General features: G+C 37.4%; 1 protein-coding gene and 1 pseudogene across 7 annotated transcripts in view; one reads left to right on the forward strand and one right to left on the reverse strand.

The window, feature by feature from the left end:
- LOC127192343 (protein farnesyltransferase subunit beta-like) overlaps positions 1–4121 on the reverse strand; it is a 54582-nt pseudogene extending 50461 nt beyond the window's left edge.
- Dlg2 (discs large MAGUK scaffold protein 2) overlaps positions 1–18574 on the forward strand; it is a 1899378-nt gene that overhangs the window by 128337 nt on the left and 1752467 nt on the right. The window lies entirely within an intron of this gene.

The following is an 18574-nucleotide window of genomic DNA, read 5'->3' on the forward strand; positions in this document are numbered from 1 at the left end:
TGTTCTCTGTAAAGCATCGATTGGGGCTGATCTTTGGAATTTTAAAAAACATACCAGAACTACCTTTCCGATTGTCACAGAATTGCTAGCTTGTCAAGACAAATCCTGTTGTTGAACAGTAGACATGACATTGTTCTTAGATGTGTTTAAAAAAAAAAAAGACAAAAACATGTCTTTCCCTTTCCCCTTCTTTCTCCATCATCTGTCTCTCCCCTCCTCTATGTCTCCCTGTCTCTGTCTCCCTCCCCCTTCCCTCCTTCTCCCTCTCTGTTTACCAAGGCCTCAGGAGTTATTTCATGGCTTCTACAATATAGTTCTTGGAGACTGAACATAGATTGTCAATCTTGTCAATAAGCACCTTTACCCACTTAAGCCATGTTACTGGCGTGGCTCAAAGATGTCTTTAAATGTCTAGGTTTGAGGAGCTGGAGAGGTGGCTTAGTGGTTTAGGGCTCTTACACAGGACTTGGGTTCAGTTACCCACATAGGGGTTCACAACCATTGTAACTCTTCAGTTCCAGTGCATCTAATGCTCTCTTGTGAACTCTGTAGCCACCAGGCATGTACAAAATGCAATACATACATGTAGGCAAAACACTCATATTCGTAAAAAGATTTAAAAAAAATTGAAAAATCTAGGTTTGATTCATAGGTCTGATTTTTGTAATTCTTCACCAATCTTTAAGTAATTATTTAAGGTTTTAGAAATAATACCTAGTCCCTTATTGTCTGTGAGGCATGCGAACATACACACACACACACACACACACACACACACACACACACACACACATACACACACATACACACACCATACACACATACTAATGTTTAATCCCTAGGATTGATCTCTTTTAGTTACTTTCATCCCATGGCTGCCTTAAACATTAAGAAAATGTTGTGACCCTCAAACATTTGTTGACAGGCTAGGCTGTCAGATAGTTTTGTTCAGTGAATACAATAGACAACCAGGAGTCTGAGTTCCTGCTCCAAGGCTTCCTGCAGCCGGTGTTTCACCCTGGGCCTTTCCTCCTTCAGGCTGGGGGCTCTTGTTGCTGTTAATCTAGCTAATAGGAAAGAAAGATGGCCTCACTCCAGGATGAGGATCATTTTTGTCAGTCTTTCTGAAACAACTTGGGTCATACACACATTCCAGACTCAAAAATGCCACTGGGAACAACAAGCTGATTTGGTCAGGCCTTGAGAAAAAGGGATAGGACAATCCGTACCTCAAGTGCCTTAGACTAATCAGGATGAAATTAGACAAGAGTTAAATGACATAAAATATTGGTCCTTGAATGGGAAAATTTGGGAAAGATTTGAGAGGAGCTTTTAGTTTCATCTTCAACGTAGTTAAATTTAGGCACTTTGAAGACTAAGCAAGTCCATTCTAGACAGAGGTGTGGAAGGGGATGACTGTTTCTGTCATCACAACATGAAGAAGCAACTGGTTTCCATTTCTTGTGTATTTTTTGGGGTGGGGATAGCTAGGGCTTGAGCTGTCTTTTGTTTCAGAATTCTTGTGTTCATACTTAGATAGTTCTTTCATGAAGCCGAAACCACTATTTTCTCCAGTGTCACCCCTTAATCGGCCAACTGCAAACCAAATTTATTGTATATTACTCTACCAGTTTATCATGAGAGAGGAAGTGTCAGTTGTACATACTTAGATCAGGTAACACGCTGACCATTCCAATCAGGCGCGATTTGTCTCACTTATGTTAAAGATTGTGAAATTACAGGGACTAGTGACTTTATCTTATTCAAAAAACGCTACAAAGCTAATGTTTAAACAAATACAGCATTTGAAACTTCAACATTTGTAAGTGTGTCCATCAAGTTTCATTCAAGAATTCAGTGTTCCACTGCTGTGCAGCCCTTGGGAAGCCAAGGCAAGCTGATCTCTGTGAGTTCAAGGTCAGCTTTTTCTACATAGGAAGCCAGGCATGGCTACAAAATGATGCTGTGTCTTAAAATAAAAATCAGTCTGTGTTCTGAATTGCAAGAGTTTCATAGATTACTTCATATTCTTGGTGTCTAAATAAACACCAATTTCTATCTTTATTTCCAAGTACACCTTTCTTTCTCCTCTTGTTTCCTCCCTTTATTCTTTCATTTGTCTGGGTTCTTTGGGAGGGGGAAATATTTCCTGGCAGATCCTGTGGGTACTCCCTGCTATGGCTCCCATTGTAAGCCCACGTTGCTCTCCTAGTGCGCTCTCCACCTGCTTGCACTTGCCTTAGGTGCCCCCCCCCCCCCCCCCCGCTGCATCAGCTTTGAAGAACTTTCTCGCAGATACCTCCCTTTCCCTCTCCCCAGCTTCCATTTCCTTGTCTCTTTCCAGTGGGATAAGTCACCATGGCTTCCTAGCAGGGCCACTCGCTATGAAGGACAGTTTGGCTCTGGAAGCAAAGCTGCTGTGGCTTCATTTTCTTCCGATTAAAGCTTCTCTCAGCAGCAGCAGCAACGTTCTCCAAATGGATATGACTTGTTGTTTTATTTTGTACCATCCCTCCCCTGGAGCACACCACTTGCTGAACCATAACGTAACTTTGAGTTTATTTGGCTCTGAGCTTCTGTGGGGTGGGGGTGGGGGGGCTGGAACCATAGTTACTTCAACTACATTTTCAGCATTTATCACAGTTTTATTACAGCCCACTTTTATAACAAACACTTTGTTTATTAAACAGAACGGCTGGTATACTGTTGTACAGTTCATCCTAGGGGGACAGCATTAGCATCAAATAAGGTTTAAATTTGTATATTCATTACAGCTTTTGGCAGATGGTAGTAAAGTTTCTAGTTATGTGATAACTCTCCAGTAGATGAAAGTAAATTCTTTTGATGCAGGGACCACACATTCCTTTTAAACACCCTTAGGTCCTAATTTATATTTAATTCATATTTGTTAATTTTATATTTCATGAGGATTACACTTGGCCTATGTTTTCTTACTTTTTGGAAGGTAAAGTACAGTGTATCTTTAATATAAAAAAAAGTTCTTGTGCACATATTAGGGGAAAATGCCCTTTCTGTATGCACATCTTCTTGTTTTTATTAACTTTCCAATTCCTAATTCCTGTGTGCTATGCCATTCAGTTTTTCAGTAGTCACTTATGTGAGGACATCTATATTACTGCTGCTGGGAATAAAAGTTGTGGGTAGTCTATCACACCCCCACTCTGCTGGTAAACATCTGCACCTAGGATCAAAGTGAATCGTTTTACTCCAACCTGGAATCCTGTTGTAGTCATTCAAAAAATGTCCACCAATTTGATATATTTAGTAAATAATTCCATAATCTGGTAATAACAACAAATGGCGTTTATTGATTACCTATGTTGTCAGCCCTGCCCATAGACTCATTAGGTGCTTTTATTGCTTCTATTTTGGAGATAAGGAAACTTTAGAGTTTTAATAATTTGCTGAAAGTAACATAGCTGTGGAGTGATAGCTCACGCCTAATGCTTATCATTGCTTTTTAAACAGCACACAGTCTCCTGTGAGCATTGACAGCTTCAACCAGATCCATGGAAAGTCCTTTGAAGAGTCTTTAGCTTTTAAATACAGAGATTCTGTAAATGGTACAACCGTGTAATGCAATATTGTAACTGTTCCTACCTAGGACGTTTCTTAGCAGTGTCTGTCTTTTTCTCCCTTCAAGCGCTACACGTGTGGTGGTAATAACAGTAAGGACTTAGAAGACACTTAGGGCTTGGTTTTGTGGATTTAGCCTTGCTTAGCCCTGTTGCTCTGATACATTTGTTTTCATGCTTCTCATTTTGAACAGGAGAAACAGCTCAAGGGAGCATAGCCCACGTGGATCTAGAAAGCCTCTCCACCCAGTTCATTCCAGTACAGCTCCTTTGCCTATGTTAACAGCTGTGCTCTGTGGGACCCAGGGCCCAGGAGTTCCTGGGCTATCTGTGAGGTCTGGGGCGAATTACTTTTTTCTCTGTTCCTTCTTCTAAGATAAGACTTCTGGCTTCAGGTGTTCAGCAAACATTACTTTTTCCCCTTAAAGGTTCTGTCCAAGCTTTCGATTTTACACGGAGAATGGACGGAAGTCTAAGGTCATTGGTTACACCGCCGCACAGTGTTTCATCTCTGTTTACTGCCATTTTACAATTGTGTTTTCTGCCGTGGTTCCCTTGTATTCTGCTACACATATGGGTTCTTAAGTTTCCCTAAAAGCTGCTAAGAGTAGGACAGTTGGCTCATGGCCTTTATGTGTGCTTTTCTATCCTCTTCACTATATGTGTGTGACACACTCCCCTGTGTCCTTCAGACTTCGGAAGTGTTAAATGCTTGTTGGAAGCTCTCCTTTCAATTCTGTTTAAAAGTTCATCTTCCTGGTGCTTCTGGCCCATTTTCTTCCTTTTTACTTTTTAATTTATGTTCACAGTACTCAGCTCTTCTAAAGTTATTTACTAGAGAGAATTGTACTCTATAAGGGCAGATATGTTTGCTTTATTCACTGGATCGTGCTTCTAGTACCCAGAGGAGTGGCCTCGCTAAGTAGCTATTAAAGAACAGAAATTCATGCTGATCAATGCTCTTATCTTCCTATAATATAGTTTTCCTGTTTCTCAGCATTGTTTTTTTCTTCTCCTCGCCAGTCATTGTACATTTACAGTTGTCACTAAAATTGTAATTGTGTCCTCTGTCTCAGCAACATGATGACACATCACAGCAGCTGCTTGGGCGTGAGAGGACCCAGTTTTGATGGGCTGTCCGATGCTGGTGAGCATGCTTTCAGGGTTCTAATTTGCATTGGGATTCAGTGACTCCCTTGAGAGTCTCTTCCACTTCCCTAGAATGCTGACTCTCACATTCTTTTATGCAGCTCGACTCTTTTTCTCAAGGGTGTTATCTCAGTGCATTCACTCAGTGCACTGTGTTCGCCCTGGTCATTGCTCTCACTGTCTCTGGCAGAGAGGATTCATTATGATTAGGCCTGCATTCTCATAGTATGACAGACCCTGTATCCGATACTGGGATATAATTTTCTAACATATTAGAAGTACATTTTTTATTTAGAATGTGAGGTAATACTCTATTTACAAATTGTATGTAAACTCAGTGTGGCCTATGGCCTATATGGTATAATTTACATGGTTAACTAGCTAATAAGTGTTGACTTAAACATACTCAGTTTTCATTTTTTCTCCATTTTTTTTTGGTTGTTTAAATACCATGATAATAACCTCTTATAGATCATGCTGTCATCTTTATCACATTTTCTGATTCACTTCATGTCATTTTGAGTGGCTTAGCACAAGTTCAGAGGTCAGACAGAGTCTTTATTTCTCTCCGTAGTTAGCATTATGGGATGGTAAAAAGATGAAGCTTAGGGATTCAGATGAATTGTATTTGGTCTTCTTGCCAGTCATTAACTCTGTAATCTGAAGTGAAATGTTTAAGTTCTCTAAGCCTCAGTTTCTTTATCTTTAAAATGAAAATGGCAGCTCCTACCTCCACGGTTGTTAGATCAGTAACAGTGAGGTACAGAACACAGTATCTTATCATCCCAATTGAGAAATGGGGCTTGGAACTAAACAGAGAATTCTCAACAGAGGAATATCAAATGGCTGAGAAACACTTAAAGAAATGCTCAACCTCCTTAGTCATCAGGGAAATGCAAATCAAACAACTCTGAGATTCCATCTTACACCCACCAGAATGGCTAAGATAAAAAATTCAAGTGACACCACATGCTGGCGAGGATGTGGGGAGAGAGGAACACTCCTTCATTGCTGGTGGGAATGCAAACTAGTACAGCCACTTTGGAAATCTATCTGGTGCTATCTCAGAAAACTGGGAATAGGGCTTCCTCAAGACCCAGTTATTCCACTCCTTGGAATATACCCAGAAGATGCTCCAGCACACAACAAGAACATTTGCTCAACCATGTTCATAGCAGCCTTATTCATAATAGCCAGAACATGGAAACGGCCTAAGTGTCCCTCAGTAGAAGAAGGGATAAAGAAACTGTGGTATATTTACACTATGGAATACTACTCAGCTATTAAAAACAAGGAATTCCCGGAATTTGTGGATAAGTGGATTGAGCTAGAAATGATCATAATGAGTGAGTTAACCCAGAAGCAGAAAGACTCAAATGGTATATACTCACTTATATCTGTATCCCAGTATCTTATCATCTAGTGCTCACTGGGTGTGATGAGTATCCATTACATATGAATTGTTCCAAATTGTATACAAAAGTACAGTGAACACTGGTCATCTGCATGCATTTTTACATTCCCTGCATTATTTTTAGATTTTATTATATTTTAAAGTGTTTTTCTGTTGTTTGTTTGTTTGTTTTGGTCTGTGATCTTGTTGTAGAAATTCTATCATGTTAATCTTCATATCCTAACTTCCTGCCATTGACAAGTATTGATCTATAATAGGTGATCAATAATTACAGAATAGAATAATAATAATAGACAATAGGTAAATCTTTATTTTATTTTATTTATTTATTTTTTTTACTTTTCTTTGATGTCTTTTCTCTTTTTAAAACTCCATTGAATGTTGGTCTTTCCAAAGCTGTGGTTTTGATCATCTCAATGCATTCTACTTAAGGCATCTTATTTTTTCCCTATTTTATAACCACATATAATGTTTACAAATATTTATCTAGAACAGTAGCTTCTCTCATCAATTTGAACTTTTATTTCTAAATATACAGGAGACGTTTCTCAACCCAACCTTATGTCAGTATCTAGTCTGGGTCTGGGTCTCTGGTGCTTCCATTTCATGAGACAACCCAAGTCTTGAAGCATCACTAATGGCAGAGCTGACCATATGTAAGACGGTCGGTTATGTGGGTCTTCCTCCACGTGCTCCATCAGCTCCGAGATTTCTCAAATCATGTTACTTCTCACAAAGAAGCTGCTCTGACCTTATCACAGTCTCTCAGTCCTGCCTACCAATGTCCTATTCTAGAAGTCTGCTGTCACTTTTCTGGCCTACCACAACAGCTTGCTGAGTTTCATCTTTCTGCTTTTACTTCTTCCCAATGCAGTTTTCCTATTTAACAGTTCTTTAGAGTTCATTACCCTCAAAGCAGAGACTCATGACATCATCCTGCTTAAAGACTGTTCATTTTCACTCTCCCCTTTCTTAACCTTGGCACCAGTTTTCTTATTATGTCCCTCTCAGTGATCTCTACTCAGAGTAAATGTCACTGTGCTGTGAATCTGTTCTGGCACTGTGCTCTTAGCACTCTTTAAGATTTATATATTTATGTATCTGTCCCACAGTAAATGGAGAAAATGTGGGCATTGACTTCCTGTACTCCTGCATAGCTGGACCTTATTCTGTGTTTCATTGGTTAGTAGATGTCTTAAGTTAATAAATTAATGACTGAATTGTATTAAGTTTTCAAAAAAATTAAAATATGAGAATTATTTTGATCATCTATAGTGATAAACCACAGATGTTCATGTGTCCCAGTATACTTTGGCAGGGTCAGGACCTGACATCTGCTATAGGTGGCATGGACATCACTGCTGTCTTTGCTGTCACTGACCTGCTGTGTGTTGCTTTAGCTCCCAAAACTTTATTCCTTTCATCTAAAACTGCCTATGGTATGCTCACTGGTTTATAGAAGCATTCAGATGCACCAATATTTTGACTCATCTTGATAAATTTCTTTATTTTAAATTGACAAAGAAAAAATTGTATATATTTCTGGTGTATAACATAATGTGTATATACATACACACACATACACATATATATATGCAAACATATAGTGGGATGGCTAAATTAATGTAATTAACATATGTACTTTCTCATTTATTTTTCAGTAATATTCAACTATACAAATACAGATTTCTAAGTTTTAAACAAAATATAAAAATGTGAAGGGCATGATAAATAATGTGTCTTGTGTTAATATATAGATTTTTTTCTCTAAAATTTCCTTTCATAAAAGGTCACTATATTTTTTACTTATTCTAAATTTATTGAACTTGGAGCAGTATGTCCATTTCAAACATTATTTTCTCAACTTCTCTTTTGCACATGGTAGTCATAAATGAGCTGATAGTCATCAATTCGCTATTGAAGAAATAAACAAAGTATTCGGTTTTTGAGAGCCACATTAGCTGCATCGTTCACCATGCACAGCTGCCAGACATGGAATGGCTGTTTGGCAGCTGGCAAGGCTCAGATCACTCAGTGGCCTTTCTTTCAAAGGATTTGCAAATGCTACATACCGAGTACAATTAAATTGGAAACTCACCAGTGGTGTTTGTATTTAAATTGAAAAAAAAAAAAAAAAAAAGAGACTATTTTCTTTAGGAAACTTGAGACTACCTCATCGGATAAAAATATTGCCTGCCTTATAGACTAGTTAATGAGTCTAAACTAAAATGGATAAAATATTGTCTTATACAGACTTTATTTAAACTTTCTAAAATGAAGACAGCGAAATGTTACTAAGTTTATATACACAGGAATATTCTTTGTAAAAAGAATACTTCTTTGGGACAGGACACTCTTTTGAGGTGAGTTTGGGCAGATTTTCTATATCTTCTTGACTTTTCTATCTTGCCCTTCATATTTTCTATTTTAGTTCTTTCCATTTTGTTTCATAAACATTTATTAAGTATCTTATCTTTTTTTTTGTGCCAGGAACTGTGTGGAGAACGTAATAGATATAAGCATAAATAAAAAGCTAAACTGATTTCTCGTCAAGACACTCCCCTTATCCAGCTGTGGGGTGGTGGCGCACACCTTTAGTCCCAGCACTCGGGAGGCAGAGGCAGGCAGATCTCTGTGAGTTCAAGGCCAGCCTGGTCTACAGAGAGAGTTCCAGAACAGCCAGGCCTCTAAGGAGAAACTTTATTTTGGGAAACAAAACACAAACAAACAAACAAACAACCTCCCACAAGCAAGCAAGCAAGCAACCAACCAACGGAAGCTATTGGAGAGAAGTAAATAGAAGAGATCCAGGAACCAGGAAGCATTCTAAGTATGGGCTATAATATATTCAACATTTGTATTCAAACTATAACAATGGCATATTTGGATGCTTCAATTTATTACCATTCAGCTTTGTCTGTGTTAATAAAACAACATAACTATGTGCAAAGCCTTCATTGTTCAGTCAGACCTATGCATTCAAGCTATTTTACAGTTGAAGAAAGAATAAGAAGATAGAGGAGTTCTCTCTGGGGCTAAGTGCCTGCACTCAATCTTACTTCTGTCACTGACTGTGAAGTTTTGACAAGCTACTTCATCTTAATTTATATTAGTTTTCTCATCTTTGAAATTGATTGGCAGGGAACTTCATGGTGGTTTATGCCTGTGATCTCAGCATACAGGAGGCTGACACACCATTACAAGCTTGAGATTAGTTTGGGTTCCATAGCAAGACCCTATCAGAGAGAGAGAGAGAGAGAGGTGTGTGGGGGAGACTGAGATGTGACTTAGACCTTTAGGAGATGGATCTTAGGGCACAAGACTCACCTTCTCTCCCTCCCTTCCTCCCCCCCTCCTCTCTCTCAGCAATGTAGTCTCTTCTCATACACCCTGGCTATTGTGCTGCCATCTTCCATGAAGTCCTTATCAGAGTCAGGCTGATGACTGCTCCCTTTCCTGATCTTTTAAAATAGTAAGGCCAATAACTTAATTTTCTTTGTAAAGTTAAAAAGGTAGATCAACAATAATACCTATATATAGGGCTCTTATAGTGGATATTATTTAGGTATTATTATAATCCTAAATCATAGAGGTAGAGAATTTAAATTTTTTAAAAAAATTAAAGATTTAAATGTATATGGCTGTTTTGCCTACATAAATGTATGTTGCCACATGTATGCTATGTGCATTAAGCCAGAAGAGGGTAACAGATCCCCTGGAACTGGAGTTATAGATAATTAACCACCATGTCATTTTTGGGAATCATATGCTAGTCCTCTGGAAGACCAGCCAGTGTTCTTTTTTTTTTATACCTTTATTTTATTACACATGTATAAAACAAACTACATACAGCAAGGTGAACCATGTGACAATCATGAGAATAATGAGTTCTATACATGTTACATTCATAGTGACTTGGCCATCTGCGTTCATCTCGTTTGAAGCAAGTGTCTTTCCTGTCTTGTTGGGTCTAAATTTCTGAATGAGATTTAATATCTATCCTATCTCAACTCTAATAGCTTAATTTTATCTTGATCTAAAACGATCTTGTTCCCTAATCAGCTAATCTTGGTTATAGAACTAGACTATCTGGTCTTCAATGCCCCTCAGAGACTTGAGAAGGAATAAAACTTAAATTCCTGAGAGAACCAGCAGTGTGGGTTAGCATCTTCCAAAATGTGCAAGTTGACTTAAGACAGTTTACTGCCTGAGCAGTCACCCAATGCACTTTATAACGTTGGAGCCTCATCTTCAACTTTCTGGCCTAATATCTCTGCCAGACTTGTTTGCAGGGCAAGAACTATTGAGGACTTGTTTACTCTGACTTGGCAGAGTACGGCTGTCAACTCTACCTGCATCTAAGTTGCCCATTTTTAGGCAGATTCTGTTTGTGGCAGGAACAAGGACATTTTGCCCAGTGGCTATTTTGCCTCTTTGGAGCCATGTCCATAAGGAGGCTCTTTGATGCTCATCATCTTCTTTGAGGTCACCAACCAGTGTTCTTAACCATTGAGCAGTGTTTCTTTCTGATAATTAGATTTTTCACATTCTTGAATCTGTGGTTCCAAATGTCTACAAGATACAGCTATGTCTGTGGATAATAGAATTTTGAGGGAAAACTTACAATAATCAATTAAGTTTGTGTTTCTTAGAGAAATATGAACAAAGGATTTTCACTTAAAAGGTAAGGATGAACTCTGGGGTCCCAGAGCCTGTTCAGCAGTAAATGATTGCCATGCACATCAGTTTGAGGGAACGGGCGAAAGAGTAAAGTAACACTATGATCTTGAAGGTGAGTGGTTGCCTTGTCTTTGTTATCAGAGATTAACATTTTTCTGGTTCTTAGGATGTCCTAAGGAGGAATCCAGCTCTCTGCAGCTGCTCAGCACCTGTTGCTTCTATGACTCTCTCTCTGTTCACAGCATTAGCATAGCTTGCCTAAGTGGCGTGTTAGAAATGAAGGCAGGAAGAGTCTGCTGATACAAGCAGGATAAAATATTTGTTTCTCCAAACTTGTCCCAGTCTTTTTTTTTTTTTTTTTTTTTTTTTTTTTTTTTTTTTTTTTTCTGTTGTTTGTGAGGAAGGGTCTCCGAGGCTTGGAACTCACACTGTAGCTTAGGCTATCCATGGATGTGCCATGGTCCTCTTGTCTCTGCCTGCCACGTGTTAGGATTACAGATGTATGTCACCATTCTTAGCTTTGGTTAGATTTTAATGAAGGATCCAGATCAATTCTGTCTTTCTAATGTTTAATGTTAGAATGGAATCCCAACTGCATAAGTTTGCTCTAAAAATTACTTTGGCTTCTCATTATAATTCTCATTATATAGAATTTTTAAAAAAGATTTATTTATTTATTTATTTATTTATTTATTTATTACATACTGTGTTCTGCCTACATGTGCGCCTGCAGGCCAGAAGAGGGCGCCAGATCTCATTATAGATGGTTATGAGCCACCATGTGGTTGTTGGGAATTGAACTCAGGACCTCTGAGCCATCTCTCCAGCTCCCATTATACAGAATTTTATAAAGCAGTGATGAGGCCTGGAAAATGACTTAGTTATGTAAGTGTGAGGTAGAACTGTGTTTGTGTCCCCAGCACTCATGGAAAAGCCAGTTGCAGGAAATGCCTTCAATCTCTGCACAGAGGAGACAGTGGCTGGAGGATCCCCAGAGCTAGCTCACTAGCTGGTCTGGAAAGAGCAGTAAACTTCAGGTTCAATGAAAGAACCTATGACAAAATAAGGTGGAGAGAGATTGAGAAAGACACTCAATGTTGGCTCCTTTTAATTATTGTACATTAAATGTATCTTTATACATTGGTTTCAGTGTGAATTATATACATGCATATAATCTTTGGATCATATCCAAAACTCAATATCTTTTTATTTTCTCTCCTTTATTTTCTTCCTTTCCTATTATAGACATTTTCTAGCTCCCTTCTACTTTTCATGCTTTCAAACAAACAAATAAACAAACAACAAATCTGGAGTCTACATTTGACAAAAACGTGTTTACTTGTTTTCCTAAGTTTGGCTTATTATTTTTCTAATAGCAAAAATGTACAGAGATAAAATGTATTCAGTATGTTCATATTGCAAACAGGAGCAAACTACAAGTCCAGAAGGTGTTACTGCTTGAGTATATTGGGTGTTTCTCAGTGAGTGATCACTTGCTCAAGGATGACACCTCCTCATCTCAACAATTGTCCTCATCTGAGGGATGGGTTAGTTCTTCAAGACTCTGCTGTTTCTAAAATCCAAGTGGATTATAGCTAGATGACAAAGACTCATTTCTGTGTCTTCAGTCTTGAAGGAAGACAAGGCATAGCAGCTATGTAAGTACTCCTTGAGTGATTCTCAGGGTTAAGCAGTGTTAACCAGGAGACTGAGCTAATGTCATGGAAACTGGCATAGTGAAGACAGAGACACAAGCTCCATTCTGTGCTTGTTACCCACTAAGTCTCCCTTATTTTGTTTAACATGGTCATCCCCAGTTGTACCATGTCTCCTAAAAATGAATTAATTTTTCTTTTTTCAATGGCTGAATACAATTGCACTCTATTATATACCACTTTTATATATTGGTGCACACATAAGTTGGTTCCCTAATTTGTTTATTGCTAACAGTGACACACTAAACATGGGCATCTCTTTGGTATGCTGACTTAGATTTCTTTATTTGTATATCTAGAAATGGTATAAAAGGCTTATCTTTTCTTTCTACTTTTAGGTTTTTTTTTTTTTTTTTTTTTTTTTTTTTTTTTTTTTTTTTTAGGAATCTCTATAATATTTCTCTACATGGCTTGACTAATTTATATTTACACTGATAGTTTATAAAATCATACCAACTCATATTCTTGGCAATATTTCTGTTTTCTCGGTGATAGCTATTCTGACTGACATAAGATTTCCATTTTGTTATTTTGTTATAGGAGAGATAAACATGTCTTTGTGTTGATCCCAAGTGTGGGATGGGGAACAGACTAGTGAGAGAGCAGGATGTTTTTCCACTTAGAAGTCAAACCACTTTGTGGGGGAGCTTGGATGTTGCTAGCTGAAAACATCCTAGTAGAGACTCTTGAGAGGAAAACTATGAGAGGAGGTATATAAGCCCAAAACAGGAGGTGGGGGAGAGAACTTGGGATTGTTTTGGCTGTTCATCAACACTTCGAGAGTCTCCTAGAGAGAACTGCTCCAGGGAAGGCTTCAGGGATTTGGGCTCCAGCTGAGGCTCTGGGCTTTGGCTGCTGTTTCAGGTCCCAGCAGCCACCTTGGTTGAATTGCGGGGTTGCTGAAGTCCTGCTGAGTATGCCAGGAGAATCTTTCTCAGAACTGATATCCTTAAGGTTTCATTATTGTGTTCTTTAATCTCCTTTTCCTATTGTTTGGGTTAGTCGGGTTGTAAGTGAAGTACGCTCTGTTACTGAGTATGTAATACAGTATAATTGTTAAGGAAATTGAGCCTGCATTTTGTAATTTTGTTTTGTGTTTCCCCAATGGTTAAGTATGTCAAATTTTCATGCATTTATTGATCATTTGTACATTTTGAGGATTTTCTACTTAATTCATTTCTCCATTGTTTGATTAGATTATTTATTCTTGGCTGTTTAATTTACTGAGTTCTTTATATAGTCTAGTTATTCATCCCCTTTCAGAGGGGGATTGTTGATTATTTCTTTTGTTGTTTTTAGTTTCATGTAATTCCGTTTGTCAGTTCTTATTATTTCCAGAGTCTTTTCCAGAAAGTTCTTATCTATGCCTATGTAGAGAACTACTTTTCCTCTGTTTTCTTCTGTAGATCTTAGATTGAAGTTTCTGATCCATCTTTGATTGAATTTTGTGAAGAATGAGATGCAATCTACATTCATTCATCTTCGTGTGAATATGCTTACTCTGGTAATATTTGTTGAAGAGGTTGTTTTTTATCCCATACTTGTTTGGGGTATCTATTAAAGAATCAGATTTCTCTGTTAGATTCCATTGATCTATCTTTATTTTTTGAGCCAATATTATGATGTTTTTATCCCTATAAAATCTGTAGTATAATTTGTAGTCAAGTGTTCTGGTATTACCAGTAGTTTTCCTTTTGGTTTCCTTTAAAAAAATTATGCTTCCCTTGAAGTACAAATTTTAATAAAGTTTATATTTTCTTTATTACATATGTTCTTTTAATGTCTTAACTAAGAATCCATTACCTAACACAAGGGCATGAAAGCTTATACTTATTTTCTTTTTTTTTTTTATCAGAGCTTTATGACTTTTAACTCTTAAACTTTTCACTTTAATTTAAATTTTATTGATGATATGGGTTCCAATTAATTAGTTTATTCATATTAATATTCAGTTATCCATAAGCAGACTATTGAAAAGACTATTCTTTCCAGCATGGAATTACCTTGGTCTTACTGTTGGAAATTGGCTGATGATTCTGAAAGTCACAATTGCATTCCATTCATCAGTGTGGCTACCATTATGTTAGTACCACACTCAATTTTAAAACCAGGAAGCATGAATCTTCTGCTTTGTTCATATCTTTCATCTTTGTTTTGGGTTCTTGCATTTTCATATGAATTTTGGAATCAACTTGTTAATTTTTGGGGACAGGTCAGTTGAGATTTTTATGATGGCCACACTGAATCTGTAGTAAGTTTGGATTGTTTTATCATCTTAACAACATAAAGTCTTTCATATTATGGTGAGGGAATGTTTCTCATTGATTTATGTTTATTATATATTAAAAAGGTTTTTTGTAGCTTTTAGTGTATTAACCTTCTATTTATTTTGTTAACAATATTCATAAAGGTTAAAGCTCTTTGAATATAAATTGTTGACATATGGCATATCTTGTACATTAGTATTATGTATTCTAATCTTATTGAATTCATTTGTTAGCTGTGGTGGCCTTTTACTTCCTTTTTCCTGAATGATTTCTCTGACAGGAACTGATAATATAATTTTGAATAGAAATAAACAGACATTCTTGTATTGTTCCTGATCTTAGATACATTCAAACATTAAATATGATAATTTCTGGGAGTTTTTAGATATATCCTTTATTCAAATTAAGGGTGATAAATATATTTTACAGATTCACTCTGTTAAGCCCATCAAAAGTATGTTTTTGGTTTTAGAAACCAAGTTTGTCACTTTTTTTTAAACATTGAGCTGTTGTGCAAAGGTTAGGAAATTTCACACAATAATATGAATGCATTACTTTTCTTGAAAAAAATTTAGACATCTAATAATGACAACATTTGCTCCCGCTTGTCCATGGCAATAACTGTACCTTTTATAGAAGATAACTATGCTCTACCCTTCAGCCTCTAACCCCAACTCTTCCAGCTTCCTTTATACATGTCTGACCTACAGGCAATGGATGACTGCTGAGAGATGAAGAATCCTTCATCACCAGGAATGAGATCTGTAATTGGTTATCCAGTACCAAATGGTCACACCTAGGAAAAAATGTATACATATACGTAACACTACATGGACTCAGCATGTTGTATTTGCATATGTGTATGTATGTGTATACATCTATGCATATATTTATATAATAATAAAATAGAAAAACTCGTTTTTCTCAGTGAGAAAATCTCAGTGTTTTCTGAAAAAAATTGAAGACAATCATTGGGCTTTGCTAACTCTAAACTGTGTTACTCACTTATCTTTTGTCCTGGCTCATGTCAGAATTTTGAGTTTTTGGTTCAGTTGTTAATTTTCTCTACTTAGAGTTCTGAAGGGTCAAGTTTGTATCAACCTATTCATAATTTTGGACTGCATTAGTTTCACAGTAGCCTCTGTAGAAATGAACTTGCCCTTGGTATTCATGTTCAATTTGATGTATCGTTAACTAAGGATGGTGTTTCTTTGTCTTTCTTTTTCTCTATATTTATTTAAATATTTCAATATAAAGTACATTTGATCAAAATTTACCTATATATAATAAGATGATATGAAATTCTCTTGTTTATCAGGATCCCTGGAAAGCTAGTATTGAGGGAGAATTTAACACAGTAAGATTAACTGATATATGCTGGTGCACATACACATATTAGTCTTGTGTGTGTGTGTGTGTGTGTGTGTGTGTGTGTGTGTGTGTGTGTGTGTGTTCAGTTATATGTACAGGTGGAGGGGAGAGGACAAACTTGGGCTTTATTATTTAAATGGCTTCTATCATTTGTTTGCAACAGGCCTTATCATTGGTCTAGAACTTTGCCAAGTATTTTAGGCTAGCTGCTAGTGAGCTACAGGGACCTGCCTGTCTTTGCCTATCATCTTGCCACAGTGCCCAGCTTTTGTTCATGTATGTTCTGGGGATCCAACTGACTTCCTCACGCCTATGAGTGCTTTACTAGCTGAGTTATATCTCCAGTTCCTATTATTTTCTTTTAATAAGGAGAGAGAGAGAGAGAGAGAGAGAGAGAGAGAGAGAGAGAGAGAGAGAGAGAGAGAGAGGGAATAATATTTGGGACCTCACATAGTGTCTAGCATATGGTGGGCTCATTAAATTTCTTTTGAGTAAATAAGTAGTTGTTGAAAACATTGAGATGAGGGGGTCTTATGTTTATAAAAACCCTGGGGAAAAATATATATTTATTTAAATTTATTGACTTTACATCCCAATTATAGCCCCCTCCCTTGTCTCCTCCCATTTCCACCCTCCCTCCCTGAGAAAGGGGAGCCCATTTGACTCCAGCCTATCAAATCTCATCTGGACTGCCTAAATCTTCTTTCTCTGTGGCCTGGCAAGGCCGCCCCACCCTGCCAGGGGGAAGTTATCAAGGAGTGGGCAAGAGAGTTCATGTCAGAGGCAACATCTACTCCCCATATTAGGAGACCCACATGGAGACTGTGCTGCCTATCCCTCTGGGGACAATATTTTATGGAAAATAAAATATAGTAGTTTTATATTTTGTTCATACATATTTACATAGAAAATAATGTTCCCCATGTATGTAATTTTTATCAAGTTTATGCAGAAATTTAACATTTTCTAGTATTTAAAATAAAAAATAGCAAAATTTTGGAAGTAAAATGATTTTATTTGCACAAAAACAATTGGTATTGATTTAAAAAAAATCATTTTTAAGGAGTTGGGAGAAACTTTCTTATATGCTATGTACTAGTGCAGAAAAAAACAGCAACCAGGGTTACGTATGGGATCTCTGCAATATCACTGTCAATCTCACAGTTTTGGTTTGGGACAATCTGGATCATATGGTGTTTGTTTAGTTCCTGTAGTACAGTGTGATTGCAGCGGCTGCTTTCTCACCCACATCTTTCATTTTCAATGGCACCCAAGTGGCTCTGACATTTGTCTTTCCTTCCCACTGTTAGTGATTGAACGGATGTGAAAAAGAATATTATAGTTTATCTACTCCCTTCTTTTTACTTTTTTCCTGAGCATTTAGAAAGATAAATATTGCCGTCTTAGGAGATGAATATTTGAAGTAATCTATTTTTGGAAATTTCAGTGTTGCGTGTTACATAGTTCTGAAAGGATTTTGCTTAAACCTAAAGGCAGGATTAAAGGTCAGCTGTTAGGGAGGCGTGCCTGTGGCTGGATGCCCGGTGAGGTGGTGTGAGCAAGAGACAGCGATGGTGATTTCAGAAACAGGTGGTCGGCTTTCGTGGTGAGACATCTACACTCTTCCCTCTCAGAAACATTTTCATGGAGTCCAAGGAGGTTCTCGTTCAGTGTAAGTCAATTTACTTTCTGTTGACTCCCTGTAGTGGCTGGGAGGTGAGCGACTGGGAAAACTTCCTTCGTGATTTCCTCACAGCATTATTCCTTGTCTTATGTTGTTTGCCTCCTTCATTCTCAGTCCTGTGAAGACAGTCTCACACCTAGGCTTGTAAAATTAAGGACAGAAATAAAAGAGCTACAAAATTTGGTCTGTCTTTAGCAGTTGTATGCAGATTTGTCATACCAGGGTATCTGTAATGTAGTTTGACCGTCGAGGGCAAAGAAAGATGTATTCAAGCTTCTGTTATGTGTGTGATCTTGTGAGCATTTAGAATAAACATATGATTTGGATTGCCACTTTCATGCGGTTCTATTATAGATTACAAAGCATGGTAACAATATGCATGAACTATTGATATCTTTTCCCAGAGACTCAGGAGATATCGCTGTTTCTTTATTTTCCGTAATGGTCTTACCTATGTATTTTGAAGTGAAATAGCTGCAGATAATAGCTTTGTTTGGACAGAAATGAGCTAGTATTTGGAAAATAATAGTTCAGTGTTTCATTTAGCATATTTGTGTTACATAGCTCAGGGTGATGGTAAGTGCAACAAGTATAATTAAAGTGCTGCATCACAGGCATTTTGTGTGACTTTTCTCAGCTAGTAACCTCAGTAGACAAGTGTGATCATTCTCAATTTACATCAGAGGATACTGAGTGTT

Source organism: Acomys russatus, chromosome 7 (genome assembly GCF_903995435.1).
Source record: "Acomys russatus chromosome 7, mAcoRus1.1, whole genome shotgun sequence".
Taxonomy (NCBI): domain Eukaryota; kingdom Metazoa; phylum Chordata; class Mammalia; order Rodentia; family Muridae; genus Acomys; species Acomys russatus.